Below are 25,657 nucleotides of genomic sequence, written 5' to 3'. Positions count from 1 at the left end.
ATATGCCTATGGGCATCAAAGAACTAAAAACAAAAAATAAGAAATTTGACAATGACATTTGACAGACGATATCCATAAACTCCAATAGCAATGCAGTATCTGTTCTCAGTACTTGACCTTTGAAGAATGTTATGACTTTGGACCTAAAATCCACATCAATGTTTCTTTAATAAGCTTTATATATTGGCATGCCATGTTTAAGTAAGACTGAAAATCTGAGACAGACCTGGGTCTGGGAACAGGCAGTCATTTCTCTTTAGCAACCTCAAGGGTCGACTAAATGTAGAAAGCTCTCCAGGGCCAGACAGATGGAACAACTTTGTCTGATCTCAGATCCAGCAGGGCTTGCCCATTTCCTGTGGTGGGAAGGTCTGCAGAATTCCTAACTTGGTTGCTGTAGGTTCACGAGGGAGCTGGCCGCATTACTGGGAAGGAGGAATCAAGAGTGGTGATCATTCCACGGAGAGGCCCCAGAGAAGGAGGGAATGGAGTGGTGAGACACACCTACGGGTCCTGCAGAAAGTTCCATCCTCTGCCACTGCCAACTGCACTTCTGCTGCACCCACAGAAACTCTGCAGACTGGTACCTGAACACCTGTTTGCTCAAAAGTACATTGTTACTAAGGATAGCAGAGCCATTCTTTACATGGGTTCAAAAGTGTTCCTAGTGGCTCATGGACTATTTGCCACGCTGGTACATACCTAGCCCCACCCACCCCAAGGCAGGCAGATGCTGGAGGGCACCGAAGGGACCTGAGGTCCTCTATATCCCAACAAAGGCCACCTTGACAGGCACGGGCCTGGCCAAACTCTGAAGTTGCCCATTTCATCCCCTTGGACAATTCTGATTGTCCTGTTCATACTGCAGGCATTCTGTCCCCTGTACACACAACCTACTTTTCCTAACTCTACCTGCATTTTAATGTCTCTCCAAATAAATTTAAGACAACAAATGGGACCCCAAGTCTCCTCTTCTACAGTCTGAGGGGACATGCACAAAAGCCCTGAGCACAGCGCCCGGTGCACAAAAAACAGACACAAAACCCTACTGCCATCAGCATCGTTACTAACCCCAAAGCAGGACGCATTGCTCAGTTGAAAGATCTGAGGTTCACATTACTTCTAACAATTATTTTTGTTACCCTTTCTTTCAACCAGTCTTTATTGGACCTAGCTTTTGGGCCCTTTCCAGCTGGGCTCCTCTTGACAAGGCTGTTGCAGACCCCACTAGGAGTGCATCCACGTGTGATGTGACCACAGTGGGGGCATCAAGTTCTCTCATTTCAAAACTATATCCACAGTCCAAACTCACACCAGCTTTTCTGGTAGCTACATGTTGTTGTAGCTAAAGAGTGTAAATTTCTTTCATATGCACTGTTACTAAAGGCTCTGCTTTAACATCTGGAATGCACTAAGCACTGTTCCAAGTTACATTTTAGCCAACTCCTCCGCATTTCCCCAGAGGGGCACCATACCTTCAGACTGAGCTAAGCACACAGCGTTTGCTCAACTTGTTAGACTGATCAGAATGTCACCAAGTTCCCAGAAGTTTACTAGTGCCCACACTTACTCAATGATGTACCCTGCAAAGGAAGGTCAGGGGACAACTAGGCCTTCCAGGAGGCAGCACTGAGGAAATATCCTTGATGCCAGTAAGAAACACATGAGGGGCTGACAAGACACAGCCTTTTTGAAACAAGATAGTTCCATGTAATTGCCAGGATGAGAAGAGGACCCCATCTCAGCACGGCCAGTTCTATGTCCCTTCTTGAGGGACAGCACACTTGCTGGAGGGACAACCTGAGTAGCCGGATTGCAGCTATGGGCTGGAGGCTCACTCTCACGCAGGCAGCACAGTCTGCAGGAACGGCAGCTGTACTTCCAGAATGGGCCTCCATTCCATCAGGGGAAGGGGATCATTGGGTTTCTAAGAGCTCAAACCCAAAACACACCTCAATAGGAATCCATTTCTGGGGTGGCTCTTTGGGCTGTTTCCCCTGAATTGTGAAAGGTTAACTCCGTGGCTTTTGTCTGAGGCTGCAGACCTAGCTGGCTGTTGGTGAGGTAGTTGGCCCTAAAGCTGAAGGAAGGCACCAGTGACACACATTAAGAGCCTAGGGTGCCAATGAAAAGAAGTGATGTACTGATAAATGCTATAATATGAGTGAACAAAAAACATTATGCTAAGTGACAGAAGCCAGTCACAAAGGACCAGAGTAAAGCTTTGGGGGTGAGGGGGTAATTGGAGGGTAACATCAAAGGGGTGTGTGATGTCCTCTCAGAGTAATAAAAATGTTTAAAACTTGTGTTAGTGAGGAATGCAGAACCCTAAGGGCCACTGAACTGTGTACTCTATTTTTTGTTTTATTTTATTTTTTGGACCGGTAAGGGGATCGGAACCCTCAGCACGGTGTCCACACCACGCACAGCCACTGAGCACACCGGCCATCCCTATATAGGGATCCGAACCCATGGCCTTGGTGTTATCAGCACCACACTCATCCAAGTGAGCCAGGGGAGGCCCCTTGCACTGTGTACTTTAAAAGAGTTAATTGCATGGTATGTGAGTATATCAATAAAGCTGTTAAAACTGAATAAAGGATGTATTCAGGATCACTTATTGGGGAGTTGTTTAACACTCGTTTCTAATGGCTGTAGTTATATCTTATGTCTAAACAAATGTAAGGAAGCAGCAGGACTGCTTCACTCAAGGTTCATACACATCCCTCCACAGAGCTTCTGGCAATACACTACCAGAACTTCACGCCTTAGACCAAAATAGAAATGAAGATTTTTTTTTTTTATCACTTTGTGCTGCAACATCTAGTTCAAATTGCCTAGAACCAAGCAAACTAGGATTGGACTTAGGAATCAGGGTCCTGCAGTGTTGCTACAGCAACCAAGCCACAGCTGGGGACTGGTGAGTATCATGGGCCTGTCATAGGACAAGGTGGCCTCATGCCCAGCGTGGTAGAGCTCCGCACCCCTCCTGGGGCCTGGCTAGACCACAGCCCTTCCTCCCTGGTCCCACACAGCATAGGAGGGCTCGTTTTCCCTTGGATTAACACCAGAGTTTTTCTTTCATGCTACTTAAGCAAACGACCAGAGAATCTGAGGGCCTGCTCTGTACAGCACAATGTTTGGTAGTTTTTTGGAGAAGAAGAGCAGAGCAGAAGTCAAATTTAATAAATGGTTATTAAATCTAAGAACAATCTCAGCTCATATGCAGCCCCTGTACCTGACAGAAAATAGTGAACAAGATAATACTATGCAAAGCCATTAGGGAATAGAGTTCGATATGCACAGAGAAGTTAGGCAGGGCACAGGCAAAGATGCGACATTTTTGGGAAGGTTTTGAATCACGGATAAAATATGATTAACCCTGAGATGAAGACAGAGGTAGGTCAGGTATGAGAACCTAATATGTGAGCACACATTTCTTCTTCTATCCTATTCCCAACTTTCAGTTCCTTAACGATTTTACTCTTTAAAATACTCCAACTACTTCTAAGGTGAAGCATGGGCATTTTTTTTAAGTGACAGATGGCTGAGAAAGAAGCAGTTTTACTGCTTCTTTGAATGTGATGCCCAAACACAGCGCTGGTGTTGGCTAGAGGGGCTGATGTGATCCTTGCTTCCATTAAGTGAAGTCTCAGCCAGTGAAGGAGAAAGTTGGAGTAGAAGACATAAATGACAGTCTGAAGAAAACTCCACCAGACTTTTATTCCTAATCACCCACCAGCTACAATAAACAGCAAGTAGGAAAAGGAAAAAACTTACTCATCAGGTGGCCTAGGAATTTACAATTTCATTTTCACTTAGGAGAAATAAAGGACATGCATCTAATACGAAGCACAAACGAGTTAGTGGACTTACGTTTAACTGATGATGATGGAGCACGGGCAGCCCTGGAGGCTTTGGCAAGGTGGCCCCAGATCTGTCAAATGGGGATCACACTGACTAGACATATGGGGGATACATGGGGCACCCCAGCACTTAGGCACAATGACTTTACACTGAAGGAGCTCCAATAACTAGGCCAAGTTAGTATTTCTGTGCCAAATTGAGAAAGAGCCACTTTAGTTGTCCTATTAGGTACAGATATCATGCTATTTTGCTTTTTGATCCAATTTAGACTTGAGAAAATCCAACCTTAACTCTTCCTGAAGGATGAGCTTTACTCCATTTTGGCTTCAGGAACATGGCAATAAAGAGCTCATCACCCATTTCATCTCTGAGACCTTTGGACAAACGCTGGCTACTTTCATAACCTATGCCTGGGTATCCCTTGGGCAAGCTCCTGTTGTCTGAGACAGCGGGCTGTGGGAGCCCACTCAGGCTCGGGTGGCTCAGGGCAGGAGGTGTGTCTAAAATATGGATCCTCACAGGAAGAAAACACTGAAACTCATGCCACATAAAACAGGTGTCATTTTTAACTTTTATTTAAGAAAAGAAAAGGGGGTGGGGGAGGATGACAATAGTGGTTTTCACACAGTAGACAAGTTAGCACTGAAAAAAAAGGGGGGGTGTACTTGCCACTAGTCTGCTTTGCAGCTTTATAATTGGTATATCTGATGCAGTTTGTCATTATATTACTATTTAGCATTTATAATTGGAAAATTAGGGATTATGAATCACCATAACTGTGCTACAACTAAGACAAAAACCTAAATAACCCATAAAAAAAATCACTAAAATAAACCATAAATATGTGATGCACATGAGTGTAAGGAAACTGTTTTCATAAACATTTTCTCCAACACTACGTGCGTGAGAAAAAAGTCAAAACACAGAACTCAATAGAGAAAAGGGCTACTCTCATTTAAATACAGAAAGGTATTAATCATTAAAGCCTTGACTAAACCTAGAGACATATTTGTGTTGCTGTGTACAGCACTCCTGCAACAGTCCAATGTTCCACATTTAATGGCATCATCTTAACACTGCTTTCTGTTGTAATTTTGCCATATTGGCACTGCTGTGAAGTCACTACCCTGTAGAAGGGAAAAAAATCATTCCTTCCCTAGAAGAACCTAAAATTTCAACAGCTTATAGCCTTTTATGGAGAAACCTCACTGGGTACCTGCATCAAGCTGTAGCAACAGTCTTGGTTTACAAGATATTGAAGTCAAGAAGGGAAAGAGGATAGGACAGTTAAGGAAAGGACACACCAGGGGCCCACCCAGAAGGACAAACAGCTGTCCAGCTTCAGTGGATTAAGCCCAGCAATGCAGTCATCAAGAGAAGACCCACTGGGTGCCTGGCACAGTGCAAGCAGGACAGCCCGATCTGACCTGCGCCCAAGGTCCCATTACCACACCCTCTTAAGGGAAAGCCATTTTTTGTCAAGTTCTTAAATACTCAGTAATTCCAATGAAACACCATTTCTATTATTTGCTGCTTGACTTATAGACATCGGCTTCCAGTCTGTGCATAATCTAGGACCACAACACCACATCTTCTGTCACTTCTCCCTTATTGGCATTGGACATTTGGAATTTCTTCAAAGACACCTACCCACCTTTTGCTGCTCTCCAAAGCCAAGGAGGAGCTGCAATTAGCCAAGCTGTTCTTTATTCTTTTGATATGTGCACCTGTGTGTTCACTGTGGTGCATTTCATCTTATGAAAAGCCTAAACATGGATAGGAAATGGCCAGCAGGAACTTGGTTCTGACTACAGTCCAGGGGTGAGGAAACCCAGTCTATCTCAAATCCTTTCCAAAGGTGCGATCAACTCTCAACCTTCTCTAGGGTAACTACAAACTAGCAAAAAAGAACCAGTTCTTTCTGCTTTGGCCATTAGCATTACTCCAAAGTCACACAAACGGAAAATCCTTTTCCATCTCTTTGTCCCTCCAAAAGAAAGTAAGGCTTTCTTAGCTGATTTTGTCTGTATGGGAGCGTACGACCAGCTGTTCTTCCGGCATTTGTTGAGTGTCTGTATTTCTTTCTAGATTTTTGAAGTTCAAAGGAAAGCCTTTAGTGAAAATGCTGAACCAAGAGTAAGAGAATGACATGGTCAGAATGGAAGCCAAAAGGGATGCAGAAGCTGGCAAAGCCTTGGCAAATAGGTACTAATGAATGTCATATTTTAGGGGGGAAAATAGAGGAAAATTCCCATTTTCATGCTATAAAAGAAAATTAACCACAGTGGGAGAAGACTAAGCCCACGAAACACCCAGCTTCTGTTTGGTGAACAAAGCCTAAGGCAGCTGCTGCACAACATTCCCACTGAGAAGTCAGCAAGAGGAAAGTAAGACAGCAGAAGCAAGCACCACTCCTCACAAAGACATCTCCTCACCAAGACATCTATACCCTTAGAGGAAATGACCACAAAGCTGTGAACCAAGTTATTACTCATGACATTTATTACAAATGTCACGAACATATCCATAAAGTAAAACCAGTTTAAAAAACAGAGAACAAGAGAGCAAGTGAGAAAACAAGAAAAGCCAGGGCTTTGATATTACACCTAAAACACAGAAAGATGCCATTTTTATGAATAAGCAGAATTAACTACATTCTTATAAGTTTAGTGCATTGCATTTTTAGAAAAGGGAAATACCCCCACCCCCAAGAAAAGGTTCCTGCAATGCTGAACAGTTTGTGTGACTATTCTAACGTGACCACCTGTCTGCAACCAAACCCCAGTTAAGAACAATGAGATCTCTTGTGTCGTAGGCTGAAATGGCCCCATCAACCACTAATGCTGCATCTGGTGATACTGAAGAGTTCTGCTTTCTATCCTTAGAAAGCAGACTGCATTAGCCGTAGGACTATTTCCCACTTTCACGGACAGTTTTCTTGGGCCTGCTGAGGCTTCTGACAAAATAATAGTCAAACTTCAATCTGATAGTTTTGGTATTAAGATTAAATTAAATGTTAATGGTTTCCTCCAAAAACACATAAACTAAATCACCTCTCAATGCATTAAAGACAATGAGTAGGCCAAAAAAATAAACATGTGGATTGAGGGGTTTTTCTCTTCTGCAAGTGCAGACTGTGCTAAAACTGTTGCTGCACTTCAAGGTTTAAACAAAAATTAAACCTTTAACTGAGGCAGTGCTACTACTGTCACATGACAAAGTTCTGGCCATTATACAAACTGCACATATTTTCTTTTTCTTTTTTTAGAATGATTTGCTCATGATTTAGGCAAAACCGGGTACACAGAAAAATGACTGGGTTCTAGGCAACGATCCACCCCCCCACCCCCCAAAATCCAGAGAAACAAAATGAGACCCTTTAACCTATCCCACTCCACCTCCCTAGCCCCACCCACAGAAGTTATCCTAGTAACTGTCTTTCACATTTGATAAATATTAACTTCTTAAACCTGCACCTTCTTTTGTCCACATATGGTCACATTACAAAAAAAGGAATGTCAGTTAAATACATTGTTAATGTTACTATATTAAATCTGCTCTCTGCTTCATCAGACTGCTCCTTATACCACCACTTTTCACCTCCTTGTGCCCACTGCCAGTAAAACCAACAGCATGTTCACTGTTGCCACCTTCAGACACCCATAAGACAGTCATTCAGAGATGAGGAATTCTGGAGCTGCAGGAAAGTGTCTGCTTCCCAGTCTGAAGCTCAATCCCAAAGACTTATAGCACCTGATGGTAGAATCTGAACAGCATCAGCTGCACTGTAGCCTTGATTTATTTTTGAGTAAAGAAAAGAAGAGAACAGGCATAAACTGGTAAAAGAAGAGCAGGAAGGAAGGGAGAGAGAGAACCCAGTACGTGACGTCTGCACACACAGCTGTCCTGGCTGTACCAGTGCAGCTGAGTTCCAGTTGCAAGGAATTCCAAGTTCTCAGGACCTTGAAGACCCTGGAGGCCAGCAATCCTGGATCACACTGCTTCTACCAGCTCAGAAGAGAAGTCCTGCCTAAAGTCATGAAATAAACATGACTGCTGCCACCAGACCGAACAGAGACAAAGAACACCTGCCAAAACAAGAGAACAGAATGCAGTTACTACAGCCACAGGGTACCTTCCATGGGAGCAGGGCTTCCTGTGGTCCCCAGCCAGAAAACTTAAGCCACCACAACACTCTACACTGCCACGTGCCAGAAATGTAGACCCCAAAGAACCTTTTTGAAAGAAACTCTAGGATGATAATTTATTATTTGTAAGAAGTGACAATCAGGAGCATGTTTTATAATAACTAAAGATTATTAACTGGGTAATTCCTCATACATTGCCATATTGAGAAAACTCAAAGGAAAAAAAATATGATGTCTCTGAAATTGGGTAATTTCTTTCCACTTCCACTGTTAACACCCTCTAAAAGAAACATATTTGAAAAATGCAATGAGCAACAGGGAAGACTCCTCAGCAACTCATTTCTCTCTTTTTAAAATATTAGGTAAAAAATGTATTAATTTCTTCATGTGACTCTATAGGTAAAGCAATATGCTTTATTGTGTGCCTTTTAGTAATGATGTTAAGGGACATGATGTCGTACATGATAAAAATACTGAAAAGCCTGAAGTTCAAAGAATGTTATAGTTAAGGCTACATTAAATATACTCAGAAAAAAGCATAAGCCAAAAAGCTGACAAAACCCTGGATTAGGCCTGAGTTGAACAGATTTTCAAGTTAACAGATTTGGGAGATACTATATAGGAAAAAACCATAAACCCCATTCACAAATAAGGCACAGGACTGCAGGAGACAGTGGGCTGGTGGTGATGTGCCGTTTGCGTTTAGTGTGTGGTTGTGCAGCAGCAGGACCGGCTGGCTGTCAAGGAGATGTGAGGCTCTCTTCTTTCTCACATTGAGTTTGTGAGTTTAATCTGAGAAGTCAGCCTGCAGGTTGGGTGCTAAAATGTTTGCTATATCTCAATATGAGGCAAGAGGTGGAAATATCCTTAAGAGGCAAGTTTCTAGGGCCGCAGTGCATTGCCTTAGGTGGTGAGACATGCCTTCATCCTACTAGACAAAACGGGGGAAGGCTGGATTTGGAAAAGGTCAGTTCCACCCTCAATGTCCTTCCCACAGCAGGCCGGGATGGGCCAGTACCCTGGGCTATCGATCTGTTCCACAACCAGGCTGGTTTGAGAGGGACTCTCCAAGAGAGAGTCACCACCAGAGCAGATAGGGATGTTGTGGCCAGTTCTGAAAAGGAAAGGGGCTTTGACACCCTAGCGAGGTGCAGAAGCTGTGGTGCTTTTGCACAAAATGAATTGTACTGTTTAACATTTCTGATGTGCAAACCAGGAAGCTATTTCACTGCTCAAAAAGCAGTCTAACAAGTGTTATCTTTGTGATACACATCACAGAAGAATCTTTAACTCACCCAACTGCATGAGTGGTTCCTTCCACTCATAAAAGAATCCCATCCAACTAAATCGGCAGCTTTAAACTTCACTATCCCCAAACCAAATACAGCCTAGACAGGTCACCTAATAGGGTTAAAAAATAATCCATGAAAGCAAACATATGACGATTTCTATAGACACAAATACTTCCATCCCCTCACAATAAAAAACAAACTAAAATGCACTCCAATCCCAACAAACATGCATAAAAGTGATGTCTAAAAGTTCCTGGATGAATTTATTTCAGAATCTATCCAAACTCCAAGGAAATTCATCACCAAACTCCATGGAAAATAAACCACTGCTAAAAGATAGCAGAACTAAAAAGAAGCCAGAAGGTAACCATTACCTTGTCATTGCGTTCACTTAGGAATTTTAGTCTTTGAGCCCTTTTGTGCATAAACACACATCCAAGTGGCCACTTTCCACAGAGTGGATCTCTATAGCCTTTTCGCCCCAGACCATTGTCTGATTGGATTGAGTACATGCTTTCGGGAGGAAAAAAAAAAGCAAATCATTCAAGACAAGGAAACAGCCTTGAAAAGATGTACTTATGTCACACCCGCACTCCCACCCACCCACCCACAAACACACACACCTAAATGGCTAGCATTTGACGATTTTTGTTTTGAAGAAACTTTGCCTTCCTAATTGCCTAGTCTATCCTGGAAAGTGGTAATCTTAATCAATGGTTGAATCTATTAATTTCCCTCAGGCCTTACATACTTGTCTTGAAAAATGACCCACTGAGTTTAGTTTATTAGTGCATGTATTTTCATCAATCCAGTCATGAGAGAAGGCACTAAGAAGAAATGATGAGTGGGTTTTCAAGATGGCGGTGGCTGCGGCGGTTGGCGCGGAGTAGCTGAGGTGGAAAAGGCGGCCACTGGGCCTCAGGCAGCCGGGAAACTTGTGGACCTTCCTCTTGCCATCTCTTAAGGGAGGACCGCTGCTGGTGGCCGGTCGTGGGGGCTGAACGCCACTTTGCCCCCGGCAGGAGAGGCTGCCCCATTTACAGGCAACAGCTTTGAAGTGTGGAGCAGGAAAAGAACTGTTTCGTAGCTGCAAAAGCGAGTCTCGAAACAGGGAACACGGCGCCAGGGCTGCTGTGGATGCAGACAGGATCCCAGAGGCCGGGGCCGCGCTGAAGGCAGCCAGCTGCCCTATTCAGGATTCGAGGTTTCAGGCCGGCATTAAAGAAGATTCCTGGGAGCGCCCGAGCCGCGCCGCGACTAAACAGCCTGAGGCGGCAGCGGCCGAGAACAGGGAAAGTGGCAAACCAGAGAGAGAGAGTGAGCACCCGACCTGGCACAGTCCTGTGAGTGACCCCTGGCCCAGCTCTGTTTGGGGGGCTTTCCGGAGCCTGCGGGCCGGCCTCCCCTCCCACTCCCTCTGCGGTTCTCTGGCGGGTTGGTGGCGTGGGGCATCCCTGGCCAGTGTCGGGAGGGCAAGGAAGTACGGGCGGGCCGACTGTCACTCCACCACACCCTGGACTCCGGCCCCCAGTAAACTTCCTGTTACTGGGAGGCAGATACCATCTCTGCAGCCACCAGTTCGGAAAAAAAGCCTAACCAATTTCTGGTTGGGAATAGTGTGGTAGGAGAGTTCCCAGGTCCGCTTGAACCTGCTGGAGAGCTGGCTGCAGGCGGACGCTAGACTCGGTTTATACCGGGGGGATACAAAGGTGAACAAGTCCTGAGAAAGATCTACACAGTGCTACAAAGGCACCCAGAGCGACCGGTGGTCTGTGCCTAGCAGAAACCTGGTAGACTTCCTGGGCGAGGCGGTGCCAAGCAGGGTCTGGAAGGCCCAGCTGATAGACGAGGATTGCAGAAGACACGCCCCAGCCCAGCACAGTGTGCACAGAGTGGGGAAACGTGCGGCCAGGGAGGCGGAGACTCGACAGAAACCACACACCCTGTGGGGTCGCCACTGCACGACCCAACAGCCTCGGCCAGAGCACAGGAACAGGGAGAAGTCCTGCACAGGAAGTGAAAGTTCAACAGCGATCACACACCCTGTGGTACGTGATCCACCAGCCCAGCAGAGTCCAAGCTGACCAGAAAGGTGGCTCCCTGGAGAAGCCCAAGACCCGAGGCAACCACACACACAAGGCACTAGAGGTCAACTGAGCAGCCACGGAGGTAGCCATATGAAATTGGCAACCACAGCAACATCCTAGTTAGTCATTAGTCTCAAACCGGTGGACTGTGAAACCCCCTGCCACAATGAATAAACATCAAAAACAAAGACAGCAGAAATACAAAAAATCAAGAAAGTACACCACCAAAAGTTAATAAATCTCAAACTCTAGATCCTATAGAACAAGAAGCCCTTGAAATGACTGACAAGGAATTTCGAGTGATAATTCTAAGGAAACTGAATGAGATACAAGAAAACTCAGCTAGACATCATGATGAAATGAGGAAAAGTATACAGGATCTGAAAGAGGAAATGTACAAAGAAATCAATGTCCTGAAAAAAAATGTAGCAGAACTTGCTGAACTGAAGAAGTTATTCAGCGAAATAAAAAACACAACGGAGAGTTTAACCAGCAGGCTTGTCGAAGTTGAAGAGAGAACCTCTGAACTTGAAGATGGGCTGTTTGAAATAACACAAGCAGACAAAAAGAAAGAAAAAAGAATCAAGGACATTGAAGAAAATCTGAGAGAGATATCAGATAACCTTAAGCGCTCAAATATCTGAGTCATGGGTATTCCAGAAGGGGAGGAAAATGGAGATTCCATTGAAAACATATTCAAAAAAATAGTGGCAGAAAACTTCCCAGGTATAGGAAAAGTCACAGATCTTCAGATCCGAGAAGCTCAACGATCTCCAAACGTATTCAACCCAAAAAGGCCTTCTCCAAGACATGTCATAGTCAAACTGGCAAAACTCTGAGACAAAGAGAGAATCTTAAAAGCTGCAAGAGAGAAGCATCAAATCACCTATAAGGGAGCGCCAATCAGGCTAACATCAGACTTTTCATCACAAACCCTAAAAGCTAGAAAGGAATTGGATGATATTTTCAAAATACTAAAAGACAAAGATTGCCAGCCAAGAATACTCTACCCTGCAAGGCTATCCTTCCGAAATGAAGGGCAAATAGTAGATTTCTCAGACAAACAAAAACTGCGGGAGTTCACTACCACACGACCACCCTTACAAGAAATCCTCAAGGGAGTACTGGGTTTGGTTCCTGAAAAATAACTACCACTGCCATAAAAACCCAAGAAAAATCAATACCCACTAGTATAATAAAAATGGCCTTCATAAAGAGAAAACAAGCAAACAAAAACACTATCTACAACCTAAGGAACCAACAAACACAGAAACCAAACAGTAAATCAGAAAGCAAGGAACAAAAGACACCTAAGACAACCAAACAACCAATAAAATGCTAAGAATAAATCAACACCTTTCAATAACAACTCTTAATGTAAAAGGCTTAAATTCCCCAGTCAAAAGACACAGACTGGCTGACTGGATCAAAAAGGAGGACCCAACTATATGCTGCCTACAAGAGACCCACCTCACCCATAAAGATTCACACAGACTAAGAGTGAAAGGATGGAAAAAGATTTACCATGCAAACAGAAAAGAAAAACGAGCTGGAGTAGCTATTCTTATATCTGACAAAATAGACTTTAAACTAAAAACCATAAAAAGAGACAATGAGGGACACTACTTAATGATAAAAGGACTGATCCATCAAGAAGACATAACAATCATAAATATGTATGCACCCAATGTTGGAGCAGCCAGATTTATAAAACAAACTCTATTAGACCTAAAGAAGGAAATAGACACTAATACCATAATAGCAGGGGACCTGAACACCCCACTGTCAATATTAGACAGATCATCTAGGCAAAGAATCAGTAGAGAAACACAAGATCTAAACAAGACTCTAGACCAATTGGAATTGGCAGATATCTACAGAACATTCCACCCAACAACTTCAGAATATTCATTCTTCTCATCAGCACATGGATCATTCTCCAGGATAGATCACATATTAGGTCACAAATCAAGTCTCAATAAATTCAAAAAAACTGGAATTATCCCATGTATCTTCTCAGACCACAATGGATTAAAACTAGAAATTAATAACAAACGAAACTCTGGAAACTATACAAACACATGGAAATTAAACAGCATTCTACTTAATGACATATGGGTCCAAGAAGAAATCAAGCAGGAAATCAAAAAATTTCTTGAAACTAATGAAAACAATGATACATCATACCAAAACCTGTGGGATACTGCAAAAGCAGTATTGAGGGGGAAATTTATTGCATTAAACGCTCACTTCAGAAGAATGGAAAGATGGCAAGTGAACAACCTAACACTTCACCTTAAAGAACTAGAAAAACAAGAACAATCCAAACCTAAAGTTAGCAGACGGAAAGAAATCATTAAGATCAGAGCAGAACTGAATGAAATTAAAAACCAAAAAACAACTCAAAAGATCAACGAATCAAAAAGTTGGTTTTTTGAAAAGATAATTAAAATTGACAAACCATTAGCATTTGACAAACCATTAGAGAAGACTCAAATAACAAAAATTAGAAATGAAAAAGGCGATATTACAACTGATTCATCTGAAATACAAGGAATCATTCGAGACTACTATAAACAACTATATGCCAACAAATTTGAAAATCTGGAAGAAATGGATAAATTTCTGGACACACACAAGCTCCCAAAACTGAACCATGAAGACGTAGAAAATTTGAACAGACCAATAACAATAAAGGAGATTGAAGCTGTTATCAGAAGGCTCCCAACAAAGAAAAGCCCAGGACCAGATGGATTCACAGCAGAATTTTACCAAACATTCAAAGAGGAATTGACACCGATTCTTTACAAACTATTCCAAAAGATTGAAACAGACGCAAATCTCCCAAACTCATTCTATGAAGCAAACATCATCCTGATACCAAAACCAGGTAAAGATACAACCAAAAAAGAAAACTACAGGCCGATATCCTTGATGAATATAGATGCAAAAATCCTCACTAAAATACTAGCAAACAGAATACAGCAACACATACGAAAAATTATTCATCACGATCAAGTGGGATTCATCCCAGAGATGCAAGGTTGGTTCAACATACACAAATCAATAAATGTGATACACCATATTAATAAACTCAAACACAAGGACCATATGATCATCTCTATAGATGCTGAAAAAGCATTTGATAAAGTTCAGCACTCATTCATGACAAAGACCCTCTATAAGTTAGGTATAGACGGAAAGTATCTCAACATAATTAAAGCCATATATGCCAAACCCACTGCCAATATCATCCTGAATGGGGAAAAGCTGAAAGCTTTTCCTTTAAGAACAGGAACTAGACAAGGATGCCCACTCTCACCACTCCTATTCAACATAGTGTTGGAAATACTAGCCAGAGCAATCAGAGAAGAGAAGGAAATAAAGGGCATCCAGATTGGAAAAGATGAAGTCAAACTGTCCTTGTCTGCAGATGACATGATCCTATATATCGAACAGCCCAAAACCTCTACAAAAAAACTGTTGGAATTGATAAATGATTTCAGCACAGTAGCAGGATACAAAATCAACACACAAAAATCTGTAGCATTTCTTTTCTCCAATAGTGAACATGCAGAACGAGAAATCAAGAAAGCCTGCCCATTTACAATAGCCACCAAAAAAATAAAATACTTAGGAATTGAGTTAACCAAGGAGGTGAAAAATCTCTATAATAAGAACTACAAACCACTGCTGAGAGAAACGAGAGAGGATACAAGAAGATGGAAAGATATCCCATGCTCTTGGATTGGAAGAATCAACATAGTGAAAATGTCCATACTACCCAAAGTGATATACAAATTCAATGCAATCCCCATCAAAATTCCAAAGACATTTTTCTCAGAAATGGAAAGAACTATCCAGTCATTTATATGGAACAATAAAAGACCACGCATAGCCAAAGCAATGCTCAGCAAAAAAAATAAAGCTGGAGGCATAACACTACCTGACTTTAAGCTATACTACAAAGCTATAATAACCAAAACAGTATGGTACTGGCATAAAAACAGACACACTGACCAATGGAATAGAATAGAGAATCCAGAAATCAACCCACACACTTACTGCCATCTGATCTTTGACAAAGGCACCAAGCCTATTCACTGGGGAAGGGACTGCCTCTTCAGCAAATGGTGCTGGGATAACTGGATATCCATATGCAGGAGAATGAAACTAGATCCATACCTCTCACCGTATACTAAAATCAACTCAAAATGGATTAAGGATTTAAATATACACCCTGAAACAATAAAACTTCTTAAAGAAAACATAGGAGAAACACTTCAGGAAATAGGACTGGGCACAGACTTCATGAATACGACCCCAAAAGAACGGGCAACCAAAGGAAAAATAAACAAATGGGATTATATCAAACTAAAAAGCTTCTGCACAGCAAAAGAAACAATTAACAGAGTTAAAAGACAACCAACAGAGTGGGAGAAAATATTTGCAAAATATACATCTGACAAAGGATTAATATCCAGAATATATAAGGAACTCAAACAACTCTACAAGAAGAAAACAAGCAACCCAATTAAAAAATGGGCAAAAGAGCTAAGTAGGCATTTCTCTAAGGAAGATATACAAATGGCCAACAGGCATATGAAAAAATGCTCAACATCACTCAGCATCCGGGAAATGCAAATCAAAACCACACTGAGATACCATCTAACCCCAGTTAGGATGGCTAAAATCCAAAAGACTCTGAACGATAAATGCTGGCGAGGTTGCGGAGAAAAAGGAACTCTCATACATTGTTGGTGGGACTGCAAAATGGTGCAGCCTCTATGGAAAATGGTATGGAGGTTCCTCAAACAATTGCAGATAGATCTACCATACGACCCAGCTATCCCACTGTTGGGAATATACCCAGAGGAATGGAAATCATCAAGTCGAAGGTATACCTGTTCCCCAATGTTCCTCGCAGCACTCTTTACAATAGCCAAGAGTTGGAACCAGCCCAAATGTCCATCATCAGATGAGTGGATACGGAAAATGTGGTACATCTACACAATGGAATACTACTCAGCTATAAAAACGAATGAAATACTGCCATTTGCAACAACATGGATGGACCTCGAGAGAATTATATTAAGTGAAACAAGTCAGGCACAGAAAGAGAAATACCACATGTTCTCACTTATTGGTGGGAGCTAAAAATTAATATATAAATTCACACACACACACACACACACACACACACACACACACACACAAAACCGGGGGGAGGGGAGAAGATATAACAACCACAATTACTTGAAGTTGATACGACAAGCAAACAGAAAGGACATTGTTGGGGGCGAGGGGGGGAGGGAGAAGGGAGGGAGGTTTTGGTGATGGGGAGCAATAATCAGCCACAATGTATGTCGACAAAATAAAATTAAAAAAAAAAAAAAGAAAAAAAAAGTGATTTATGTTTGCTAGGTTTATAAATACAATAAAATGTATAAGCTAAAAAAAAAAAGAAATGATGAGTGGACAGACGTGACTTAATTGTAATAAAACAAAAATAGTTTTGGGATATGAATGTAAACCTATGAAAATTTCAAACATCAGCCCTTATTCTCAAATGCATAGCAGAAGACTGTGTATGAGGCTGTGTGCCTGGCTGTGGCCCTGCCACTCCCAAGAGCAAATCGCTTCCCTTTCTGTCTCCCTTTCCTTTCCACAGATTGGTCAGCAAAAACACCTGTCCTGTTTTCTCCAGATATCTTAAGTTAAATTAAATGAGAGACTGTTGAGTTTTAAAAAATATAAAATAATTGGATTTTGTTCTAAAATAGACCAATAACTATTTCCATGGTCTGCAACTGAACTTTCCACTATCTATTGCCAACCACTCTGCTAAATGACCAGAAGAGTTAAACCACAGGTAAAATTAGTATGATAAATATATGCAGTCTTAGAGAAGGCTCCACTTTCACAAACACTGCCTGAGTTCTACATACCTACAGATGTGGGCACCTCTCCCCACTGCAGAACCACATCCTTGGTGATCCTTCCACATATATTCACATAAACCCCCTCATCTTCATAGCACACCAGAAGCTCCATCTCATCCGTGTTGGGGAGGATGATGTCCGCATGGGGTTTGATGCTACATTGGATCTAGAAAAGAGGAACAAAGTGCAGAAAAGCAGGTTTGTGGCTATGTCCAGCCCTGTGAAAGTGCTCAGTAAGACTGTCTTGGTGAATGCACCCGTACCATATCCCTGACGATAAATACAGCAATTAGATAATGTTTTGGAACAGCCATACGACATACATCCCCAGTCTACCTTTATACTCTGACTCATTTTCTGAGGCCCCTGAAACATATCTGGACAGTGGGCTCCATTTGAGAATCACTCCCACCCCACGGGTGTTCTGGCCTGCCAGCACCTGCCCCAAATCCATCCCATGTTAGTCAAAGCAGGGGCTAAGAGGTTCTCAGGAGGGCTTCACAGAGTGGGGAGAGTGGATTTCCACTGGTCTCACAGCATGGAGCTATTGGAAATGACACATCATTTAAATACTCACCCCCACACCAAGGGGAAATGAAGAATCCCTGCTTATGTTGCCTCACTAAGCACAGTAAAGAAAAAAGTCCAAACAAAATGAAGCCAGTCAATCAACCACAGGGTGTGGGTTCTTTCTTATGTGTGATCCTAAATCCACATCAACAGCATGAAGTCCAGCACAGGATCCATAGATCACTTTCAACCTCTGACCTTCCTCCACCGTGAGATCCACCAGTAATGGCTTATGTACCAATTCTCCAAATGACTACAAAGAAGTCACCAAGAAAAAAGCAGTATGATGAAGCTGAACTTATTTCTCACAGATCACACTAGACAAGCTGGATCAAGCTAGACTCAGCTATTCGATTACTGAACCACACTGCCAACAACCATAAGGCAAAAGATATGTTATAAAATTAGTCTTTACTATGCTTTTGACTGTTAATTAGCATCAGGAAGACACTCCTCCCAGAAGTTATGTCCCATATCTCCCCTATCCAGCCTAAGAATTCTGCTCTGTCACTTATTATCTTATTGTATGTCTTGGTCAGAAAAACATATAAAATAAAACAACTGGACTTTCTACAGCATACCATTCAACTTCGCACATGCAGGCATCAGAGCAAGAGGAGGAGTCGCACACTGAGAATTCTATCAGTGTTACCGTCCTAGTAACTACTTGAGCTACAAAGGCTTCTGAATTAATTTTTGACCATACAGACAGGTGATGAAAGGCGGTAACATACTGTGATAGCTGTAGCTATATCCAGCTATACCGGACAGCCGCAGGTTTTCATTAATATCAACATCCACAGCCCACAAGACTGGGATGATGACGAAACAGAATATAGTTGTCCCTTGGTATCCATAAGGGACGGCTTCCAGGACCTCCCAGTTACCAAAATACAAGGATGCCCGAGTCCCTGATATAAAATGGTGTAGCATCCTCCCGTACACTTTAAATCACCTCTAGATTACTTATAATACCTAACACAATGTAAATACCATGTAAATAGTTGTATACTATATTGCTCAGGCAATAATGACAAGAAAAAAAGTCTGTATGTGTTTGGTACAGATGTAATTTTTTTCAAATATTTTCTATCCATGGTTGGTTGAGTAAATCCACAAATATAGAAGGCTGACTGTAGCTTTAAATAAGGTAATATTTGTAAAAGTAATTACTATGCTACCCGGGACATAAACAATATTAAGTCCAGATCTCAGAGGTTAATGTAATTTGAGAACCAATTACCTTTCTTCAATATACTTAGGTTTATTTTTTAAAATAAGTACAGTAAGCCCATTTATCCTGCTTTACTGGTGAATCAAGCAATAAGCAATACAAAAATGTAAATTTTCTGAGTAACTCAAACTTATCCTTTCAATAAGACATACTCAAACTATTTCTAAAAATAACCAAACAAGAATTTAAATTAAAAAAATAAGAATTTTGGATGAAAAATTCTTAATTTTTTGCCCTGCACTAAAATGGCCCTAGGAGCTATGACTAAGGTTTTATCTTTAGTATTAGAAATGATGTAATTAAGTTATTTGTAATATTCGATGTCAGAGTAATGTCAATTTTACTTAAGAATTTCATAAAGTTGTATTTAGTACACATTTAAAATTATCAAAAAGACATTTAAAATACCCACAGAAAATGACTGCTATTTTCTATAGGTTTGCAGGGAGATCTGCTAAAGAACTTTACTTAAACACATTAAAGACCACTAATTTTACTTAAAAAATTGTTTTATTTGCAACTCTTTAGAAACCTAACCACCAATCAAAGTGAGGTAGGTTTACAACCACAATTACACGTGTATGTGTAAAGTCACAAATGGAAACAATCCTAATTTTAAAACAAAGTGTCCATTCACTTCCTTTCCTAAAACTGTGTACAGGCAAAATGGCAAAACCATCTGAGTTTATACGTTAGTTTGGATGTTATGTACAGTTTCTTAATTTAAACAAACATGGTATCATATTACACATACTTTTAACTTGCTTTTTCCATTTAATGTATATCATTAAGAATTTCTGTAATTTAATTTTTAACTAGTACTCTACTGAATAGGTACACCTTAAAACTGCCTGTTGTTGGACACTTTTTTGTTATCAAAAACACATCTAAATCTTGATACAAATCCACGACTTACTGTGAAGGTCTGCTTTTTAAATGGAGAGTGGAAGTGTTGTTGTTTTGTCTTTTCCTGTGTTACCATATTGGCACATCAATCAAAGTGTCTGCCCAACATCCAGCTCACTCCCTTTGACACTCTGAGGGCTTGGAAAGCAGTTAACTAAGCTTATTACACTAAAAATGACCTCTTATGATAAAGTTAGATGCTACACTAGCTCTTATATTATCATTAGCTTTCATATTATGGATTTGAACTATATAGACTCTTTAAACTTACTCCCTGGCTCTTGGTCACAGTTGCATGGCTGATACTACTTTTAAATGCACTTGATGTTCTTACCTTAAAGCCATAAATTTGTGACATGGCTTGGGTGCCCACGCATAGATTTCCACAGAACTCTTCAAAGCAATTACCAGAAATTTGATTCTTTCATATTTTACTGGGGGAAAAAAACATAAAAAGCAAGAAGCACAGGTCACTACCAACAGGAATTCTAAATTGTTTAAGTTGTCTTCTATAAACTATATAAATATGCCTTCTATTGATTCATCTAAACTAGCAGTGGAAAAAATGCAGAGAGAGATCAAGTCACACAGTTTCCGTTCCCAATTCTTTAATGTATGCTCCATGCTGTTCCCATCTCTTTTGATGTTGTACTGGGCTCAACTCAAACATGCTGGACACCATCAATGAGTACTGTCATTAATGTTCATAGCCCTCATACATGCCAAGTGTTGATAGTCAAGGACAACACCAGGCATATCATCCTAATGTCTCAAGGGCTCAACATTACTTCAAAAGAACAATGGCAGAACCAATCAGCCAAGAGGCTCCTGAACCACAGAAAAGAGGTCAAGGTCTTCTGTGCAGCTTTCCCCAAGTCCTGCACGGGCCTCACAAAGACAGAGGAACACAGAAGGTGACAACAAAATAGTCAGGAAATTCTATCAGGAGAAATAAATGTCGGTGCACAAGTCCAAGTATCACTCCAGACCTCTTCCTGACATACAAAGTCAGTCATTTCTAGGATGCTACAAAACGTTCTGCACCAGACGTGCAGTAATAAAATAAATCTCATTTCAACCACTTAAAAAAACAACAACAAAAACTGTTTCCTTTCCACAGCTGTTTCAGTTCCTTCACAGCCAGGCAACTCTGCTAATCAAAACAGCCACTCCGAGGATCCCTGACCACACGTGGCTTACATGCAAATCCACTGGTTCCTTCGTAAGCTCTCTAACTTCACACTGCTACTTGATTCTTTGTGTGTGAGATGACTCGTAAACTTGAAAACTCTCCTTGTTAAATTCCACATATTGTCATTCAAATAAATCACTGGCATTAATATTAAGAAATAAAGGATTGTAAGAGGTTGTCCAAACCAGTGCTGTTTAATAGAATTTTCCATGATAATGGAAATGCTTTATGTCTGCACTACTGATATAATTGCCAATATACAAATGTGGCTGCTGGGCACTTAGAATGTCCTAGTGCCACTGAGGAACTAAATTCTAAGGTTTACTTAATTTTATTAATCAAAATATACATTTAAATAGCACCCGGTTCTTGGTGGTAACCACAAAGATAATGAATAGACGCTATTACCCATGCTTACCTCCAGGAAATACTTGGGATTCATTCTGTAAGAATGACAGTTTTGTGCTGATGAAAAGCCCAGTACACACAATCTAACACACTCACCTCTAGCTTCCTCTGTGGAATCCTCTAATCATGTACATTTCAGCTGTTATGAGATGGTCCATTAAATTTAGCCTTAGATAATTTTAGCTATACCTCAACAAATACAAATACTTCACAGAAACACAACACAGAAAATCCTAACCCCCAAATCCCAAGGAGATAGTACTACTTTCCAGTATCACTCAGAATCATTCCAAATACTGAGGTTGCTCCCATAATTATTATTAGTCAGTGAGCTGAGGATTGAAGACAGACGTCATAAACAAGACAATGTCAAGGATTATAATATCCTGGGAGCAGAGGAACTAACTATAGTACATACTTCATAAACACAGAAAAAGGAAAACATGCATGCAGAAATCAACATTCAGTAGCTCTTACAAATTCAACTACGATACAACATCTTTCCCATAAAGCTTTTATTTGGCTAAGGTCCATTATTTCCCCTTTATTTCCAACATTAGAACCAGTATTTTGATTTTTTCAATAGGAAATTTGTTTTGATTTTGTTTCTGTAAGATTGTTCATGAGAATCACTGCATGCATGCCAAAAGAAAAAATAGATAGATAGATAGATAGATAGATAGATAGATAGATAGATAGTTGCCAGGAAACACTGACTGGCCAGCTGCAGTCATTTACTAGTAAGAGCACAGTAGCTTTGCAGAGTGCACCTAATTCAAAATGACAAGCTATGTAATGCTTTGGGTCGAACTCTCAAATGTTCTATCAGTGATTGCCAAGGACCCACAGTCCTCTAAATGGAGAATAAGCCTGGTGTGTAAACAAGGAGTTCAGGTCAGCTGGCTTTCATTTGACAAGGCTTCCTTAAAGAGAGATTACTTTGCACCACATTTTACAGAGGAGAAGAGAGTGGACTGTCAAAAGAGAAGGGTGAAAAGACTCTTTTGCAAGATGAATGGTGTCAGGGAGACTGAAGACAGAGGAAGCTGCAGGAACAACGATGTTATGCTTATACGTGCACACAGGCAATGTCTAGATGAGACCTTAAGAATAGAAGATGCCTTAGAAACAGAATACCAGAAAAGAGTCACATGTTTCAGAAACAAGTTTACTAATATAAGCGTCAAAGAACACATGGATTTTAAACTACCCTAATTAGACACTGGAAAAACAAACACTTAGGACCCTCCTTGAACTTACCAACTTTATAGTGTACACATCCTTCCAAATCCCCTACAGTTGTCCATCCCTGCTTCTTCTCAACTTCTAGATCATGGTGAAGTATTTTATTTCTTAACCAGGACAAATAGTAGACACATAACTTATCCTTTACGCCTATCAAATAAATACATATATGTTACATGCAGATTCAAAAGCAGATATCATCATTCATAACAACAGTAACCAAAAGAAACTTCTACAATGGTAAATATTATTTCCCCTGAGGCAACCATTTAGTATCAAAGTTTTAATGGAAAATCAATTCAGGCTATTCATGTGGACTATTGAAACCCCTACAAAATTATCACTGAGTGCTGGCCCAGGCTAGAAGGAAAGGTTTTAAAAGAATAATGAACTCACACTTATGTAGATGGATAGGATCGATAATCCAGAAAGAAATACAAAAACCTGCACAACAATACAAGCAAGAGAGCTTATAAGATGCTTTCACATGTATCATGCCACCTTCTCAAAACCCTCTAGAGTAGCTGCTATATCCCATTAGAAAGATAAGCACAGAAGGGTTACATTAATCACCCAATGCAGGAATCTAGAGAAAGGCCAGTCACAAACTGGAGATGTGTGGCACTTAAAAAGCTGACAAAGGATTCACATCTAGAATATGAAATAATGCCTATAAATCAAATAGAGAGATAACCCAATAGAAAAAGTGGCAAGTCACTGGAACAGGCACTTCACAAAAGAAGTGATCTCACAGATACATTTTTAAAAAGTGCTTGCTTTGCATACTGAACAGTGAATGCATACTAAAACCATAAAGAGATACAATTTCATGCACCTGTTAGAATACCTAAAATACTGACCATATCAAAGGTAGGCAAGATGTGGAGCAACTAGAAACTTTGTAAGCTAGTGTGATAAACTGTTAGAACATTTCTAGGACACGTGCGTACCCTACATATGATCCTGCAATTTCTCTCCTAATACAAATGAATGTGTATGAGCCCCCAAATCCATGAATGGGAATGTTCACAGCAGCATTATTCATAACAGCCCCAAAAGGGAAACAACATAAATGTCTATGTCAACAGTAGAATGAATGAATAACTGTGCTGTCCTCATTAATAGGAATGAAGAGCAAACTATGGCTACAAGCAACAACAAAATGATACTGAGCAAAAGCAGCCAGACACTCACATCAACAAGACAGAGAAGAAAAATCCTACAATCATATCAACAGATGCAGAAAAAGTGTCTGACAAAACCCAACACCCAGTCATGATAAAAACTCCCAGGAAAATAGGAATAGAGAGGAATTGCCCCAATGTGATAAAGAACATCTACAAAAAACTTACAGCTAGCTAACACCATACCTAATGGTGAGAATCAAAATGATTTTCCCCTAAGATTGGAAATAAGGGAAAGATGTCCCCTCTCACAACTCCTATGAAAGATCATACTGGGTCTCCTAAGCTAATGCATAAGACAAGAAAATAAACAAATAAATAAAAGGTAGAAGGACTGAGAGGAAAAAAATAAAACTATCTCTGTTCGCAGAAGACATGATTGCCTTGGCAGAAAATCTCAAAGAATGAGCAATAAAACTCCTGGAACTAATAAGCAATTATAATGAAGCTGCCGGACGCAAGCCTAATATATAAAAGTCAATCCCTTTCCTATATACCAGGAACAAACAGTTAGAATTTGAAATTAAAAACACAATGCTATTTACATTAGCACTAAAAAAGCCAAAATCAGTATAAGTTTAACAAAAAAAGCCCTTTCAAGATCTACTTGAAAACTACAAAACTCTGATGAAAGAAAACAAAGAATTAAATAAACAGAAAGATATTCCATGTTCGCAGAGAGGAAGACTCAAGATTATCATTTCTTCCCAACGTGATCAATGCACTTCCAATCAAAATTGCAGCAAGTTATTTTCTTTCATATCAATAAACTGACTCTAAAGTTTATGTAAAGAGGCCAAAGACTCAACATAGACAATACAATATTGAAAAAAAAAAAAAAAAGTTGGAAGATTGATAGGACCTGACTTCAAAAGAACAGACAAACAGATCAATGTATCAAAACAGAGAGACCAGAGAGAGACCCACACAAATGCAGTGAACTAATCTTTGACAAGGGAGCAAAGGCAATTCAATGGAGAAAGGACAATCTTTTCAAGAAATGCTGCTAGAACAATTAGATATCCACATGCAAAAGAAAATGAATTTATATACAGACTTCTAAACTCACAAAAATCAACTCAAACAGACTGTAGACCTAAATGTAGAATGCAAATCTATAAAGTTTCTGGGATACAACACGGGAGGAAATCTATGCGACCTCAGATTTGGCAATGACATTTTAGATACTACACCAAAAGCACAATCCATGAAATAAAAAACTGGTAAGTTGGACTTCTTTAAAATTTTAAACTTCTGTTCTGCAAGAGACACTCACTGTTAAAGAAAATAAACAGATAAGCCACAGATTGGGAGAAAATATTTGCAAAACATGTATCTGATCAAAGCCTTGTATCCAAAATATACGAAGAAAGGAGCAGGGTCTGTCTGGGAGCGAGGAAGGCAAAGGGCAGGGAAGACAGAAAGGCAAGCTTCAGGATGCAAGAAGGCAGAATTCTATCAACACCCTCCCATGGTGTCTTAAGTTTGGAAGATGCTACACAAAAACCACAGGTCTTCAACAGGCAAAGTCAGCTCAACTGTCCCTTTCTGCCGATTCTTTGGTCAACTGCAGACAGCTTTT

The 25,657-nt window shown here is 40.6% G+C and overlaps 1 pseudogene; it reads right to left on the bottom strand.

The window, feature by feature from the left end:
- Window positions 1-7,807: 7,807 nt before the first annotated feature.
- The window catches only part of LOC134362650 (mitogen-activated protein kinase kinase kinase kinase 4-like), a 33,665-nt pseudogene continuing 15,815 nt past the window's right edge, over window positions 7,808-25,657 (bottom strand).

This window comes from Cynocephalus volans, chromosome 14 (assembly GCF_027409185.1).
Source record: "Cynocephalus volans isolate mCynVol1 chromosome 14, mCynVol1.pri, whole genome shotgun sequence".
Lineage (NCBI taxonomy): Eukaryota > Metazoa > Chordata > Mammalia > Dermoptera > Cynocephalidae > Cynocephalus > Cynocephalus volans.
The sequence above is the reverse complement of the archived record's forward strand: the minus strand, read 5'-3'. Positions and strand labels throughout refer to the sequence as shown.